The sequence below is a fragment of the Cryptotermes secundus genome, unplaced genomic scaffold, assembly GCF_002891405.2.
Source record: "Cryptotermes secundus unplaced genomic scaffold, Csec_1.0 scaffold108, whole genome shotgun sequence".
NCBI classification, from domain to species: domain Eukaryota; kingdom Metazoa; phylum Arthropoda; class Insecta; order Blattodea; family Kalotermitidae; genus Cryptotermes; species Cryptotermes secundus.
In genome coordinates, this window is record NW_019719358.1 from 2,274,052 (window position 1) to 2,284,999 (window position 10,948).

The 10,948-nt window shown below is 40.8% G+C and overlaps 1 protein-coding gene across 2 annotated transcripts in view; it reads right to left on the reverse strand.

Moving 5' to 3' along the window:
* Positions 1 to 10,948, reverse strand: part of LOC111864508 — a 459,338-nt gene that overhangs the window by 33,295 nt on the left and 415,095 nt on the right. The gene's annotated exons all lie outside the window — the stretch shown is intronic.

The following is a 10,948-nucleotide window of genomic DNA, read 5'->3' on the forward strand; positions in this document are numbered from 1 at the left end:
TCGACGCCTCACGATCCTATGGGTCTTCATGGCCGGTTACAGGGATACTTACTTACTTACTTACTCATAGAGCTGAACCCTTCTGGAGGAGCCACCAATTCTGCAGCTACTCAAGAATTTCCCAGCATTTTATGGAGACCGAAGGTTCATTACCGTGCTCACAAGAGCCCTCCACTCTACCCTATCCTGAGCCAGATCAATCGAATCCATACCATTCCAGTCCATCTCTCTAAGATCCATTCTAATATTGTCCACCCACCTACGCCTTGGTGTTTCCTGTGGTCTCTTTCCTTCTGGCTTTCCCACCAATATCCTACGCGCATTCCTCGTCTCCTCCATTCGTGCTACATGACCTGCCCACCTCATCCTCCTAGACTTGATCATTCTAAATATACTTGGAGAAGAGTATAAGTTATGAAGCTCCTCATTATGCAGTTTTCTCCAACCTCCTGTCACTTCATCTCTTTTTGGTCCAAATATTCTCAACACCCTGTTCTCAAACACACTCAGTCTATGTTCCTCCCTTAATGTCAGAGACCAAGTTTCACACCCATACAGAACCACAGGCAATTATATATTCTAATTTTTATATTTTGGACAACAGACGAGAAGACAAAAGGTTCTGGACTGAATGGTAGCAAGCATTACCAGAGTTCAATCTCCTCTTAATTTCCTCTTGAATCAGGTTTCGATCAGTTATCGTTGTTCCCAAATATCTGAACTGTGCCACATTTTCAAAACATCTGTTTCCTATCTTTATGTCATGATTTTGCCCTGCATTTTTGTGACGAGACAGTAACATATACTTAGTTTTCTCTGTGTTTACTTCTAGACCAACCTCTTTACTTGCGTCAATTAAAGATTGTGTGTTTTTCTTTACGATATCTACATTATCACCCAGTAGATTCACATCATCGGCGTAGACCAACAGGTGATATGTCCCGTTTAATTTCAGTCTCACCTGGTTTCCCTGGACCTTCCGAATTGCATATTCTAAAAGCCTCGGTTACAGGGATAGCTTTACTTTTTTTATAGGTTCTAATATCGTCCTGCGACAAATTATTTTGATTCTCCTCACCCCCTTCAGACGAGTACCAGAATAGGGACTCAAAGCAGGCCCCTGGCACTTCAACGTTTTTTCAATTAATTATTTACCACTTATCTTACCTGTCAACACCATTTAATCTGAGATATGGAAAATATCGTTAAAGGAACATACATAAAAACAATAAACGTTTAATTGAGCTATCCAAGAGGCAATATCACTTGCGGAGGAAGAGAGGGTTTCGATGTTGTGCCGCAGTAACGACTGCTGCTTTACGATGCTGGCACTGTCTCACTATCTGCGTCTGCCATCTTTATTTCCGCAACAGCTTCTATCTATGGCTTTGTGTAGTGAGAGTGCTATATTTCTGTCTCTCTCGCTCTGCTCTACTCAGAGCTGTTCCTATATGTGTCTCTGTGTTGTATGGGCTACATCTGCAATGTCTCCAAGGAATATGCATTATTATTTCTGATGATACATTCACTTTAGATTTTAATATATCGAACATGGTTTATGTGACTTAGGAATCGTATTCACGGATATAACAGTAATGCATACCAAGGGAAGAGAGAGTTAAGACAAGATATGATATGTTCTGATTTAGTTAAGTAGAGTAATGTCATGTGGTAAGAATACAGACCAGAGAGAGGAGACGGAGAAAGGTGTCTAGGAGGAACTGCATAAAGAGTGTCTTCAGAATTTCTACACTTTATCATATATTATTAATGAGTGAACCAATAAATGATAACATGATACTACATGGGGAGGTGGCAAATCAATATATTTTGCTCTGTAAATCTGGAGGGAAGAGACCACTTGGACGACCTAGAAGTAGATACGATTAAAATATCAAAATGAATCTTAAAGATGCTGGTTCGGAGGGTATGGGCCGCATTTATAGGACTCAGGATTGGGACAAGTAGTGTGTGCTCTTCTGAACGCGGTAGTGAAATCTAAGGGTTACATGAAGACGGGGGACTTCTAGGCTATCTGAGCGACTATCAGATTCTGATTGATTAGCTGATCTTTTACTCTACCAGCCAGGGTTGAAGGAAATACGCGATACTGCACCACGAACATAAGAAAGCGAAATTTATCTGTAATTTCCTGGTTTATCCCGTTTTAACTTCCTTTTATAAATTATAAATGTAATTGCAATGTTCCAATCTGGAAGCACTTTCGTTCGTTCGTTCTTTCTTTCTTTCTTCTTCTCCTTCCTCTACTGCTATCTTTCGTATTAGGCCCTGAGGCGTATTTCCCATCAGAATTAATCTGGTACTGTTGATCTTACAGACAGTCGGTAGGACTCCTTGGACGGGTGATCGGCCCGTCGCAAAGCCGCTACCTACACACAGGATCACAAATATAGAATAAACGCGGACAGACATCCATGCCTCGAGTGGGATTCGAACCCACATTTTAAGTGTTTGTATGGGCTAAGACACGTCATGCCTTAGAGAGCGCGGCCAACGTGATCGGCTTTTACTTATAATTTTGTCAAAATTTTGATTTCATTCCTAATGGTGGATAATACCTTCCAAAACCCGGAAGGTATTCTGTCATAACCTGTGTTTTTTTTTTGTTGTTCATTCTCAGTATATCTCTTTTGTTTCTGCCATCCTGTGTCACTACCTAATTCTGCTTTAGGCCTGTATAGGCCTATATAGGCCTGGCATCTCAGTTTTATGTTTTTCTATTAACAACCTCTCACTTCTTGCAGAAAACCTCCATAAAAAACTTATAAATGAATAAGGTTTCATATCAATTTTGAGTTCTTTTTTCTCACAATATTCCATATGGCTTCAAACATATTCTTAACTTCTTTTTCTCTAATAAATTTATTATTCTGTTCTGAATTTTAATCTGGGTATTTGCCTTTCTTTCATTCCCTACGTTTCTTTTCTACGTCCCCCTGCTTTCTCACTTCTTCATATTGCTTTCGCCATCAACTTTTTCTTTAAGTTTCCATAAAGCCCTTGTGTTTCCCTCTTTATTTCTACACATTCTTCGTCGAACTAATTCTACTTCTTTCTCCATTTTTTCCAGAACATGTTATTTTTACCCTGGACCTTACGCCCCAATACACAATGTATTTACCAGCATCAGTAATCTTACCATTTACAATAATAATTTAATTTCATACATAAAAGACGTGTTGCTATACATAATATCAATAAACTCTGTCTTTATTCTTTCATCCAACTTATAGTTAATTAGTGTATTTGTTTTGCTGTTAATTAATCACATTACAGCCAATGACAACATAAGTTCTTGAAGATAGACTAAATTCGTCAGTGTTCCGACATGAGTGTCACTTTCAGGGGTCCTAAAAATTTTCTGTTTGTATTACAACATTCAGAGACCCTGTCTACTTGACTTGTTAAACAGTCTGTGTAAATAGGAATTGGCTATCACTAACTAGGCCGTGCCATAACTCAGGCGGTTAGTCGCTGGCTTCCCACAGCGGGGTCCCGGGTGGGATCTGTGGTGGACAAAGTGACATTGGGTCAGGTTTTCACCGAGTACTTTGGTTACCCATGCCAATTCGCATTCCACCCATTGGCCTTAGTACCAAATGGGCTCAGTCTCATCCATGCCGTGGTTTTTTTATAACGCTACGCATACGTATGAAGATTACCAAGCAACGAGAGAGCACTGGATATAGATATGCCTGTTAATGTTCTATAGGGCCGCGCAATAGCTCAAGCGGTTAGATGTTGGCTTCTCACCGCGGAGCTCCGGGTTCGATCCCGGGGTCTGGTCAAGTGGGATTTGTGGTGGACAAAGTGGCGCTGGGGCAGGTTTTCTCCGAGTACTTCGGTTTCCCCTGCCAATCTTCATTCCACCAATTGCTCCACATTCACCCTCACCTATCATCTGGGGCTGGTACAATAGGCCAGAAGTGGCCGCGGTACAAGAGAATTAGTCCCACCCCACTAGCAATAATAAGAAAAAAACTGTTCTATATCAGGGTTGTGGTTGCGATCAGATTGAAATGGAGAAATGTGGGAGGGGGGAAAGGAACAAAAGACTTTACGTGAGATATACACACTGGAAGACTGCCTTTCTGGTCTAGTGGTAAGCGTTGCTGGCTACAGATACAGAGGTTCGGGTTCGATTCCCGGCGTTACCAGACTTTCTGAGAAGTAGTGGGTCTGGAAGGGGGTCCACTCAGCCTCGTGAGGATAATTGAAGAGCTATTTCAATGAAACAGCGGCTCCGGTCTAGAAAGCCGAAATTAACGGCCGTGGGGATCCGTTGTTCTGACCACGCGGCACCCTCTATCCGCTAAAGTTCGCACTAGCTTCGCCGACAAGCGGAGGTCGCTCGGTCAGTATAGTTCTCTTGAGGACTAAAACCACGGATGTTTAAACGCACTGAAATTAGCTAACATACGTGTATACACAAACATAAACAGATCTATGTCATTTTAATTGGTTTGCCATTATTTTATGACGCTCATAACATCTGTAGACATGAGTGTAGTTGTCAGGGGAGAAGAGAGATAAACTAAGTTTTTGAAAATCCTGTTTTACAATAAATTTATCTTGTAGTCGATCACTGGACTGGGTGACAATTTTCTCGGCATGGAAATGTTTCATATTGCCATTTGTCTGCAGATAGTTCTCCCTTGCTCCGAGACCGTATTTCTTGTCATGGTTCCCCGTGGCTGTGAAATCGGTGTTTACTTTATGGATCGAAGGCTTTCCTGTATGACTTACGGCTTGCCGGACGATGTGCTGTTGGGCTTTCTGTGGAAACCTGACACATTGCACAGTTCGTAGGAAGGAACATGGAACTTGTTCCCTAAAATGTCTGGTTTAATATCAACAGAAAGATAGGTTGCAGTTATACGTAGGAAAAAAGAGGATCCAGTTCTCACATGTGATCTGAATTTATAATGCATAAATAAGGACAGAGTTTTAAAACTTTAAGCCTTGCGGCGCAAATAGATAAAACCAGAAGTCCAGTTGTAACAACCCCGAAATAAACTTACTCTTCATCTGGTTTTTATTAATGCCTACCGCTGCAATTTAAGTGCTTCTGCTGGAAAGAGGGACACAGGAACTTTTGCCACCCTGAAATTCCCAATTAAACTCGCAGCAATAGTTCTAACCAAGGATAAACAGATCTTAGTTATTGTTAGTTATTGGAGAGGGTGGGTTTCCCCATGCACTCAGACCTGTATTGGTCCACTGTGCTTCCCTCTATGATATTCTACCAGTCTCTATATCCTACCGGTACTGGTGCTTACCATCAGTCCCGCCCAGCCAGCGAGACCGGCTCTACTAGCTGAGAGGTATCTATAATGCTTCCCCCATCTTACTCCTAGTCTGTTTCCTGCAGACTCCATACACTTAATACTATGCGTGACAAGTGGTTCTGATTACTATGAAAGCGGCCACAGCCTGTTGCAATGCAGGTTGCTGTTCCATAGAGCCATAGCTGCCTCCACTTCGGTTTCCTCACATGTTACGTTTCGTCACATGCAGAACACATGTTGCGTCTAACATTGGGCGGGAGAACTCATATGATCTCCATTTCGAAAGGATATTAATTGCATTTGCAAGAAACACAAATATTATTCTCTTCAATATAAAAACATTTCAATTTCTTATAATTTATATATGTATATATTATATATAAAGTGGTAAATTGAGGAGCCGGGGTAGCGCATTCGGTATAGCGACTGGCTACGGGTTGGACGGAGGAGGGCTCGGAGTTCGAGTCCCGTAGTGTTAAGAATTTTCTATTCTCTAAGTTGTCCAGACCGGTTCTGGGGTCCATCCATCCTCCTATGCAATGAGTACCGGGGGCTCTTTCTATGGGGGAAAAGCGGCCGGGGCGTGAAGCTGACCACTCACCTCCAGCAAGTGCCGAAGTCAAGAAAATGTGGATCTATGCATCCACTCCTCCATATGCCTTCGTGGCATAGTGCTTAATTCATTAAGCACAGGGACAACTTTTTAAATCGTTAAATTATCTTAACAGTATAAAGCACTGTATCATATCTTATTCAATACAGTTGCTGATTTCGGGAACTTTTGCAACCGGTGACAATGTAAAAGGATGAAATAATTTTTTGTATAGAAAATAATAAATACGTCTTATTAAACCTCCAAATATGTTTTAAACTGATTTTATAACTGACAACAATATACAAGGAAAATATGTCCTAATTGTACTGAAAAAACAATGTATTTTACAAGAAAAAGCAATTATTTTTAATTCTAATTAAATTTAATTTAATTTTTAATTATATACAAATGGAGAAAACAATAATATATGTGTTATAAAATACAGCAATGTTCTTGAAGAATATTTATTAATGATAACCGTGTTATGGGGAAAATCCTTATTTGTGAAAAGAACATTACAATCAAATTAAACATATTACTGTTTGGGCGGAATTCGAAAAAGTAGTCTAAGATGTAACTTGTTGAAAACAAAATTAATTTTTGTAACAGTTTTGAAAAAGAATATAATTGCTGGCAACGTGAAGTGAGGAAATATTTTATTAAAAAATAATCAGTAACATTTTTGAATAATTAAAGACATTTGTCGGCAACTTGGCCCTTCCAAAACAATCGTTTCCATAAGAACATCGATGTGACCAGATCACGGATTGACAGACATGGCATAGTCATATAAAGACTTGGTCTTACATTACAAACAATTGTATCATAATGTCTGTTGCAAGTTCAGTCGCGTTTTGTATGACGTCTCACGTAGGTAAGGCCTACTATATAACATTCATCAGACACTGGATTCCCTTCCCTCTACTTATGGTATCAAAGCACACACTGACTGTCAGCTTCAGTGCTCCGTCTGGCATGTTCCCCCAGATTAAACCTCGGTGCCAGTTAACCCTGATGGAGGTAGCCTCACACATTACCGGGAATGAATTATCCGCAGGCTGCCTACAGTTCTCGCAATTCTTATGAAGCGTATGCAACATGACACGTGACATATTGCCAGAGAATTACCGCGTATTAGTTTCGCTCACTTCAGTTCACTTTTAGACCCACATTACTTAACGGTTTGAATACATTTCATTATATACTCCCGGATTGTTAAAATGATAAAATGATGCTTATAATAAATGTTACAGGATTAACAAATACAGATGTCCTGCATTAATATTCTTATAAGTTGACTTATTTATGCAAATCCATCTGTACAGACCCAATACCTAGCAATTACGCACTAACTAAATCGTTGTTCAATCCATGTTATGGCTTCGAACCCGATATCTACTTGATTTGAAGTATTCTGCGCATGCTCGACAGCAGATTGACGGCATGCGGAAACGAAACACACCTATCTGAAATCAACCAAACAATATTTTCGACTCTCTCTCTCTCTCTCTCTCTATAATATATATTATATCGCGTAGACGCGTTACTGGGTAACGACCTCAAGACAAACAACGAAAAAACATTCGCCGCCAGGCAACAGATTCGTAATATGAAAATATACGCAGCGGTTACTGAGTAACGCCCCCGCAAAAGCACGTTCCCATAGAGACAATTGGAATACAACAATGAACGATGTTTTCTATGCGGTCAGTTCTGAGAAGATATAATCGAGACAAGTTTAAAAGTTAGTTGTGAGAAAGTTGTAAGGGAGTCTGTGAAGAGAAAACTTAGTCAGTGAAGTTAGTAACTAAATGAGCGCGGAAGCTGAAGAATCTCCACTGTCAGAAGCCAGTACCAGGAAACGAGCGGTGCAGAAAGAGCAGACTGAAGTCTTAGCGTGTATTGTAGTGATTTGTAAAGTATGTAGATCAGCGATGGCGCTTTAATTAAGTGTAGTCACGAGTCGTGTGTTAAAGTGGGTCGAAACCAACCTACATTTCCATGCGGTATGTTCCTCTTGAAGTCGGAGAGTTGTCATTTCGGCTTGTGGTGTGTAGCCAGGAAGGGATGTGGAGAGTATTACAGCGCAGACCGGAAGCAGAGGCCGAAGTGGTCGCGAGTTACAGTGCATTTCCTTTTAGAAATATTCTGAGAGTGGACGGTACGCCTACTTAGAGTGTTGATGTAATGTGATGTGTGTCCTTGCGGCGGTCTGTTTTGCATGTAAGTGCCACAGCACCATGACTGGAATGTTAAGTAGTTGAGGTTGGTAGGTAGTAGTTGCTCTAAATGTGGTGGTTGCTGTGTGGTAGACCTATGATGATGTACATTGGATTTTTAGTATCAGCAAATATGTCATTACGGTGGTCGCTTCGTCAGCATGATTGTGTGTAATATTTTTGTACCCACGTAAAGTGGGCCCCTTGTCCCCATGGTATCTCGCGTCCTCGTATTGCGGATTTACAGTCCATGCGAATTTAATGAATAACCAGCCGCGGAGAGACGACAAGGGGCGATCCTGTGGCTTGAGGGTGTTGGGCATGGGGATATAAACTTCTCGCTATAAAAATGTTACACAGGGCTTCGGACTTGGATGAATTCTTCGGAACGACCTAGGCTCTGGAAAATTGACATATTTGGCACAAGGAATATAAGAAGTCACTATAGGTCTGGCTCGTTGACAGAAGTTTGGAGAGAATTATCGAAGTATACGTTTAATTTAGGAGAAATAAAGTAAGTCAGAGGCCGGTCACGGTAGCCGAGCGGTCTGAGGCATGTACTGTCTTCGCTCGCTCGGAAGCCGGGATCGTGGTTTCGAATCCCACACATGGCATGGATGTTTGGTATGTGTTTATTCTGTGTTTGTGTTGTCCTGTGTTAAGTAGAGCTGATCACTCGTCCAAATGATCATGAAACTGAAAATCAGAGGCCAAGGCCCAGGGGGGCTGTACAGCCAGTGAAAAACAGGAAAATCAGATGGGACAGGGGTGGTACTGAAGTACCGGGCGATTATAAATGTTACCATGGAAATGAGAAAAATAACTATAAATTAGGGAAAAGAACTTTTGTGCATAAGGGAATCATATCAGCAGTTACGAGGCTAGAGTGTGTTAGTGATAGGATGTCGTACACAATACTAAGAGGTCGCTGGTGTGATATCATCGCTCAGAATATTCATGTCCTAAAGGACGATAAGCCGGTCACGGTAGCCGAGCGGTCTAAGGCATGTACTGTCTTCGCTCGCTTGGAAACCGGGATCGTGGGTTCAAATCCCACTCAGGGCATGGATGTTTAGTTTTTGTGTGTGCGTTTTTCTGTGTTTGTGTACAGGTAGAGGCCTTGCGACGAGCTGATCACCCGCCCAAGGAGTCTTACCGAATGTGTAAGATCTAGAAAAACCGAAGTGAACGGAGAAGTTCATGGAGGTAGGCCTAGGCCCACTGGGGCTGTAGTGCCAGGAAAATAAAAAAGGACGATAAAACTGACGAGACGAAGGACGGCCTCGGTGAGGATTTTGACCATGGAATCCTTCAATTAATTCGCTAAGTATCACAAGAAAAGTTTCTTATAGAAAATTAACATACTAGAATATATTTTTAAAACAAAAATTTTGGAACGAGAAATTACTTGAAATTAGCAAGGATACAGAAATTAGTGCAATTATATTTTCCAGATCCAAAAAAAAAAACGAGTTTTTAGTAGTAAAATATTCTCACATCGCAACATGCATAGATTCACTTGTACATCTTCTGATGGAAAAACGAACAATCGGATCTGGCACATTCTCTTCATGAGATAAGTTTCTGCTGCTTTACTTCAACCCAGCCAGAACGAAAACCTGAACATGCTTCCGTTGCCTAGTGTTCTCTGACCAGCACTGACTCCGGCAAACCCGTACGTGGTCAGTGAAAGTTTCTGCCTTATGTTACGAGAGATTCCTTAGAAATCATAACCCATAGGTATAATTATATTTCCGATATAATAAAATTGCACTTTTTTTTTGCGAGAAAGATTTATTTTCAGGCTGAATTTTTTAGGAATGTTTACAACGGTCTTACTAATTGCCTTTCGAAGCTGTAGCTATCAGGGTTCCAGTCAGAAATATCAGAGACTTCAATACAGATTTTACTATTATTTATCTTAACAAACGTCATTCTGTTTGTTGCGTCTTAACTGCGAATGAAGGAAACGGCAATGTCACCATGTGTGTGTGTCAGGCGTGTTGTTATCATCAGTCTTTTGGTTAATCTCGTTGGTATGTATTTAAAGTATTTTGTTAGATTCAGTTTTATTACATATTTATGCTTGTTCTGCACATACTGTGTAGTAGAATACGTATCTTATGTATGTATCTGTCCTACAGCCCTGTATTGTTTCCCTCTTTTTGAGCCATATTTCATTATTTAAAAAATAAAATCAGGCTTGTGAGATGACCTAGTTTTCTGTGTTGTGTCTGTATGTCTGTGTATGTATCTACCCGTAACAAATTCTGAACGCCTGAACCGATCTCTATGACTCTTCTTCGTATGTAGACACACGCCACCTGATGGCATCTCAACGCCTACTACATAAATCCTTCCAAACAGTAGTACTAATATTATAGACTTTCAGATATTTGAGGCAATAACTAAAGATTACTTGAATGCCTGTAATGATCTCCATGAAACTTGTTATGTATATCATACAACCTGAGGCCATCTCAACTGCGTACTTCATAATCCTTCCCATCAGTAATAGCAATATTGAAACCTCTGAACCTGTTTCGTTTTATTAATTTCATTATTCATAGGCACTAGAGTTCTCTTTTGTATTTGTCATAGCGATAAATGTCCCGTATATGTTCTCTGTTGTAATAGAACCGTCAACTGGCGCCTCCATCGGCGTTCCCGCAAATTCGTTCCACCTGGCGAGGAGCGGAAACATACTTAAGCGTAACGTCGTATTGCTACATGGTATGAGTGCATGCCCCCTCCCTTCTAATAGTTCTCCCTCTCTACCGTTCCATCTTCCCCTTTTTCGCTTTCTCCCCTCTGTCCCCCCCCCC